Source organism: Scylla paramamosain, chromosome 5 (genome assembly GCF_035594125.1).
Source record: "Scylla paramamosain isolate STU-SP2022 chromosome 5, ASM3559412v1, whole genome shotgun sequence".
Lineage (NCBI taxonomy): Eukaryota > Metazoa > Arthropoda > Malacostraca > Decapoda > Portunidae > Scylla > Scylla paramamosain.
Genome location: NC_087155.1, coordinates 26485056 through 26492555, shown reverse-complemented (window position 1 = coordinate 26492555; position 7500 = coordinate 26485056). Strand labels below are relative to the sequence as shown.

The window sequence follows — 7500 nt, the reverse complement described above, 5'->3', positions numbered from 1 at the left end:
GAGAGAGAGAGAGAGAGAGAGAGAGAGAGAGAGAGAGAGAGAGAGAGAGACGGGGGGTGGGGGAGAGGGAAGGAAGCCCAGACAAGCACTTCGCCAGCCGCTGACACGCTGCAAACCTTAATCCCATGGTGTCTGTTGGAGATGACCTGTGCTTAATTGGATGGCCAATTAAAGAGAGAGAGAGAGAGAGAGAGAGAGAGAGAGAGAGAGAGAGAGAGAGAGAGAGAGAGAGAGAGAGAGAGAGAGAGAGAGAGAGAGAAGGGGGGACAAAATAGAAACATTAAATGTACAAGACACTGTGTAAATATGTATATTTTAGATCTTTTAAGGTGTATCTTTTGTAAGATGTTGTTTTTTTTTTTCTGCTATTAGACTAAGTTAGAATACGTTAGTATATACTAGTCCTTCAAACAGGTGACACGGCAGTGCACCTTTGGACTCAATCACTGAGAGAGAGAGAGAGAGAGAGAGAGAGAGAGAGAGAGAGAGAGAGAGAGAGAGAGAGAGAGTGAACCAGCAATGCACACTCTTTATTCCCTGTCTTTTCCTCCCTCCTCCTCCTCCTCCTCCTCCTCCTCCTCCTCCTCCTCCTCCTCCTCCTCCTCGTCTGTCGTCAACATAGTGATTAAGGAGCTCAGGGAACGACATAAGAAGGATTGTGAATGTTTGCCAGATTACTTACTCTCGTGTGTGTGTGTGTGTGTGTGTGTGTGTGTGTGTGTGTGTGAGAGAGAGAGAGAGAGAGAGAGAGAGAGAGAGAGAGAGAGAGAGAGAGAGAGAGAGAGAGAGAGTATTGCAGTGAGTTGCATGGCGTGGGTTTAAGTGAAAGTGTTTTTGAACCCGACTAGAGAGAGAGAGAGAGAGAGAGAGAGAGAGAGAGAGAGAGAGGTCAGCATATGTGGTGTCACGTCATGTTAAATTCACTCTACATAATTCTTCATTATATCACATCCTCCTCCTCCTCCTCCTCCTCCTCCTCCTCCTCCTCCTCCTCCTCCTCCTCCTCCTCCTCCTCCTCCTCCTCCTGCTTTTCAGAGGGGAATAAAAATTGGAATATGTCAAGCTCCTGAAATGAAGAACGAAGTGGAAAATGAGGAGGAGGAGGAGGAGGAGGAGGAGGAGGAGGTGGTGGAGGAGAACTATGGAGCTTACTGGGTGGAAGAGGGAAGAAGAGCAGATATGGTAGACTGGAGAGAGAGAGAGAGAGAGAGAGAGAGAGAGAGAGAGAGAGAGAGAGAGAGAGAGAGAGAGAGAGAGAGAGAGAGTAATACCATTTAATTGATACGAGGGAAAATAATACTCTCTCTCTCTCTCTCTCTCTCTCTCTCTCTCTCTCTCTCTCTCTCTCTCTCTCTCTCTCTCTCTCTCTGTCTCTCTGCTCACTGTACCTACCAATTGATTTCCTCTATCGCAGTAATGACCTGAGTGATCTACCCATGCGTCTGCCTTGCTATCTGCGCCCGTCACCGCCGCTAGATAACAATTGGCTCTCGTCGCTGTATGAATATTCCGCCTCTATAATGAAGGGGATGAATCTTGCAGCCACCGCTCCCTAGGCCCTCCCACACACACACACACACACACACACACACACACACACACACACACACACACACACACACACACACACACACACACACACACACACATTCGTTATCTTTGATTCTGTATGTTCAGTAGGTATAGAAAAGAGAGATAAAGTCAGTCACACTCTCTCTCTCTCTCTCTCTCTCTCTCTCTCTCTCTCTCTCTCTCTCTCTCTCTCTCTCTCTCTCTCTCTCTCTCTCTTTCTCTCTTTCCTCATTTTCCCCTTCTTCGCCCTCATCCTGCCCTTCCTTTCCTCTCCCTTTCTTACTTCTCTCTCTACCCTTCATCCCTTTCCTCTCTTTCCTCCCTCTCCCTTTCCCTTCCTCTCCCTTTCTCCCCTCCTTTTCCTCTCTCCCTTCCGTGTGTTGTCGATAATTGATTTCCACTATTATCCCTCTACATCTTCCGCCGTTGTCTTGCTCAGAATCTCTCTCTCTCTCTCTCTCTCTCTCTCTCTCTCTCTCTCTCTCTCTCTCTCTCTCTCTCTCTCTCTCTCTCTCTCTCTCTCTCTCTCTCTCGTAAGAAATCGATGAGCGAGAAACGATTTAGTGAGACTGAATTACTTTGTTCTTCTCGTGTCTCTCTTTTATCTGTCTGTTTTACTTGTTATGTCGTTTGGGTTTAGGCTGAGGAAGAGGAGGAGGAGGGGGAGGAGGAGGAGGAGGGAGAACTTGGGTTGGAGGCAGGAAGGAACGGATTGTGTGAAAATTAGTAGTAGTAGTAGTAGTAGTAGTAGTAGTAGTAGTAGTAGGTGTTTTTATTGTTATTGTAGAATTAAGATTAGTAATGGTAAAGATGATTGTTATAGTTGTAGTAATAGGAGGTAGTAACATTAATAATTATCGTAGTAGTAATAGTGTATTAGTAGTAGTGGTGGTAGTAGTAGTAGTAGTAGTTGTTGTTGTTGTTGTTGTTGTTGTTGTTGTTGTTGTTTTTAATGGTGGTGATGGTGGTGGTAGCATTGCAGTAGTAGTAGTAGTAGTGTAGTAGTAGTAGTAGTAGTAGTAGTAGTAGTAGTAGTAGTAGTAGTAACAATTGTAATAATAATAATAATGTCATGATAATAATAATAATAATAATAATAATAATAATAATAATAGAAATAGAAATAGTGGTAGTAATAAGAAAAGGAGAACTAAGTGTGTGTGTGTGTGTGTGTGTGTGTGTGTGTTGTCAAGAGGTGGGCGCCATTGTGTGGATAAAAATGTTTCTGTAGGTGGTGATGGGCGAGATTGGGCAGGGCGGGCGTGTTGTGATCAGTATTGTCCAGTGTTGCGGAGGCAGGGTGTGGGAGGCGGGGGGAGGGGGGAAAGAAGGAAAGAAAGGAGTGATGAAGTAAGAAAGAGGTGAGTGTTGTGTTGATATTTTTCTTTTATTGAGTTGAATTCTTTGGTTAATTCTTTTACTACTACTACTACTACTACTACTACTACTACTACTACTACTAACGGCGAGTAAACAAGTTAAGCACTGATAAAACTAATGCCAAAGATATCAAACTTAATTTTTTTTGCTATTATTATTATGGCCATTTATCTTTTTTTTTTCTTTTTTTTCACACGCCTTTCCTAATGAAGGTGTTTCGTCATACCCTAAAGCAACACTGAAGTTATTAAAAGCAATCTCGGATATAAAAACGATTGGTAAACAAGTCACTCACAGAATTCATTACTCACTCAGCCGCCAAGTTCTTGACAGCCTTGGAAGTGCTTTCAGTGACGCACTTATCTATTAATTTTGCACTAATATCTTTCTATATATTTCTAATTTATTATTGATCTACTTTTCTTACTATCAGTCACTTTTTCGCTAACGTATTTTTTTTTTCATTTATTAATAATCTGTTACTTATACACGAGTCAACAGCACTACTTTTATCAATTATTGTTCTTTATAATTTACTCTTTGTTATTGTTGTGAAGTATGACAAAACACCGTAATTGCGAATATATTAAGTAGTAGTTGTAGCAGTAATAATAATAATAATAATAATAATAATAATAATAATAATAATAATGATGATGATGATGATGATAGATAACTTGTTGGCCTCGCAAACAGCTGATTCATCCATTTATTTATTTGTTTTCTTTTTGTGGGCATTTAGGTTGCGACAGACTGACCGACTCACCATCAGACACCACCACCACCATCACCACTCAACTTCCTTCACCTCCTTCACCGTCTCCTCCTCCTCCTTTTCCTCCTCCTTCAACTTTTCCTTATCATCATCATCATCATCATCATCATCATCATTGTTATAATCATTTCTTAAAACAGTCAGATTTTTTGTATTTTCAGTTGGTTAAAAATCTTTGCTACACACACACACACACACACACACACACACACACACACACACACACACACACACACACACACACACACACACAGACACTGTCTACTCTTGCTCTTAAGGTGGTACTTGAATCCTGTGTGTGTGTGTGTGTGTGTGTGTGTGTGTGTGTGTGTGTGTGTGTGTGTGTGTGTGCGCGCGTTCGTTCGTTCGTTCGTTCGTTCGTTCGTTCGCTCGCTCGCGCCTCTTGACCGGAATGTTAGTTTTTCATAGCGACGAGGAAGAAGAGGAGGAGGAGGGAGGGAGGAGGAGGAGGGGTAAGTCTTGAGTGAAAGGAGCGAAATCTTGAGGAAGTAGAGAAGTTTAAGAGTACGAGTGCTGGAGGAAGAAAGGAGGAGGAGGAGGAGGAGGAGGAGGAGGAGGAGGAGGAGGAGGAGGAAGGAGAAGAAGAAGAAGGAACAAGGATATGATATTAAACGAGGAAAAATAAAATCATCCACGAGAAAAAAAATGGATTAAGAGAGAGAGAGAGAGAGAGAGAGAGAGAGAGAGAGAGAGAGAGAGAGAGAGAGAGAGAGAGAGACTGAAGAGACAGCACTAAAGGGAGAGGAATTCTGAATAACATTGGAGAGAGAGAGAGAGAGAGAGAGAGAGAGAGAGAGAGAGAGAGAGAGAGAGAGAGAGAGAGGAAAGTGGGGTGCTTAGTAAGTGGTTTGTGGAGGGGAGGAAGGTTGTATGGTTTGGAAGTGCATTTGTTCCAGATGGATTGTTATATTAATGCTCAATAACTCCCACATGGCCTGGAGTGGTTGTGGGGAAGGGAGGGAGGGGTGGAGTGTGTCAGAGGGGAGAATGGGGAGTGGTAGTGAGGGGACTGGTGCACTGTAATTCAAGGGACGTAATGGGGAAGGGGAAAGGGTCAGGGAGGGGAAGGGAGGGTGAGGGAAGGTTAGAATGACAGGGTGTCTCAAAAAGTTACAGTAGCGGAAATGGTATATGAGAAATGTACAAGTCATTAATTTTGGTGCGAAATGGTGACTGTAGCAGTGTTGTCACCACCACCACCACCACCACCACCATAACTATTACCACTATCATTACTACTATTGTCATTATCTATCACTATCATTACTACTACTACTACTACGACTACTGCTACGTCCGCTACCACCACCACCACAAACAGCAACAGCAACATCAACACGAGTAGGAAGCATGATCAGCACATTAGCATCTTTATCAAGGTGCGCACCGTTAATTAGGCGAGGCTCAGGCGACAGGTGACGGGGGAACACCTGATGATGACCATGTGAAGGTGACGATTCTTTTTTGCTAGTGGAGGGTGAGGAGGAGGAGGAGGAGGAGGGTGGGTGGATGACGTAAGAAGAAGGAATGTGTGGAGCTGAATAAGAAAACGTTTGTAGAGAGAGAGAGAGAGAGAGAGAGAGAGAGAGAGAGAGAGAGAGAGAGAGACTTTTTTCTACATTCTCTAACATTCATTTTCTTGATAATTCATTACTTTGCATTTTTTTTCTGGACTCATTGTTACTTCCCTGTTTATCATATAATATCTTTAACTCTTTGTGTGTGTGTGTGTGTGTGTGTGTGTGTGTGTGTGTGTGTGTGTGTGTGTGTGTGTGTGTGTGTGTGTGCGCGCAATGTAGGTGAGTATCTTTGTCTGTGTGTACGTGCGTGCTTCCATTCCTTACCTACAAAGCACCTATCATACCACAACCTGCTCTGTATACACCTCAGACAGACGCCAACAGCAGCCTTCAGACACACAGGACGAGGCAGCATGTATTGTATGTACACGCAGCAGCCAGGCAGGTGTCGTGGTCTGGATCCGCGTGGCTAACTGGCTGGATGTAGCACCATACCTGGCCACTCACACTTTGCATACTCCTGAATAATTCCTCTCGTGTGTATGAATGTGTGTGTGTGTGTGTGTGTGTGTGTGTGTGTGTGTGTGTGTGTGTGTGTGTGTATGGGTAGGGTATCGTTGCATAGAGATATTGTTATGAGTGTTGTATATGTGAATAGTTAGGATAGTTGTATGTAGATATTGTTAAGATATTACATAACCAGCAATTTAAGAAACGGATTGTGCCTCAGAATTACAGAAAAGAAAGGGATTCCCTAACTAAGCGAACTTTGAATGCCTTAGAAAGAGAGAGAGAGAGAGAGAGAGAGAGAGAGAGAGAGGGGGGGGATTTGTTTGTTCTCTTTATTTCATGCGTTGTTTTACTTTATTTATTACTTTCTCTTGAGTTCTAATGACAATATGACGCTTGGTAAGTAACGTGGGGCAGTCTAGACAATCTCAGTGGGCAAAAAATATAACTATCACTCCCGTTGCTGTCTGCCGTGCTTAGAAACTGTACCCTACACAACATTTTAGTGCGAGAAGAAGCTTTAGCAGTCCGTTAACGCTTCTCTCTCTCTCTCTCTCTCTCTCTCTCTCTCTCTCTCTCTCTCTCTCTCTCTCTCTCTCTCTCTCTCTCTCTCTCTCTCTCTCTCTCTGCCCTGCGGCGTCCAAGGTGACGGGTAGAGTTGCTCACTTGCGTCACAAGGGAAAGGAGAAGCGGTGTGCCAGGAATGGATGAAGGCAAGGCGTTACGTATTGTGTGTGTGTGTGTGTGTGTGTGTGTGTGTGTGTGTGTGTGTGTGTGTGTGTGTTTGTCGCTTGGTGGGTGGCTAGTATCCATGCCAAGCCATTCATTAAAGTAAAGAAAAAAAGATGGGACCTGTTTTTTACTTAGAACAACACTGAAAACTTTATTACAACAATAGAGTAGAATTTAAATAGATAGATACATTAAGATATATATAGATAGATACACAGAATAAATAGTACCTGTAACTAATGAAATTTCAAGTTTGAAAGGTCGAGAAAGAAAATTATATGGGAAAGAAAAATAAGAATCAAAATAACAACAACCATAATAATAGCAATAGGTGACGACATAAAAAAAAAAATACATGTATCATTGGTAATAGTAAGGAAAATAAAACATGTAAAAAAAATATATAAAAAAACATGAAAACCGTAACAACAATAACAACAACAACAACAACAACAACAACAACAAGAACAACAACCATAATAGTAATAATAATAATAAAAAATAAAATAAGAAAAAAAAACAATAACAACAACAAGAACAAGAAAAATCAGACTATATATTGTTTTCCTACTAAGAGTGATGCTACCTCACCTCAAGTCAGTCATTTTCACACTAAAAGGTATCAGGCACATTACTCTTCCTGCCACGTCACAGAGAGGGAGTGTGAGGCACGCAACCTGGCACACACACACACACACACACACACACACACACAGAGAGAGAGAGAGAGAGAGAGAGAGAGAGATTTATGGAGGGTGACAGGAGAGAACAAAAGTGAAGGGGGGAAAAGAGAAAGAGAAAAGATAGTTCTGATTTTTAGAGTGATAACACGAAACACCTTGAGAGAGAGAGAGAGAGAGAGAGAGAGAGAGAGAGAGAGAGAGAGAGAGAGAGAGAGAGAGAGAGAGAGAGGGTGACTGTTGCTTGTGACTGCTAAAATAGTGATTGTGACACAAGAAGCGGGTTAGCATAGGTATGAGGTGGAAGTGA

At 42.5% G+C, this 7500-nt stretch overlaps 1 protein-coding gene across 4 annotated transcripts in view; it reads left to right on the top strand.

Moving 5' to 3' along the window:
* Positions 1–7500, top strand: part of LOC135100745 (active breakpoint cluster region-related protein-like) — a 190987-nt gene that overhangs the window by 116696 nt on the left and 66791 nt on the right. The gene's annotated exons all lie outside the window — the stretch shown is intronic.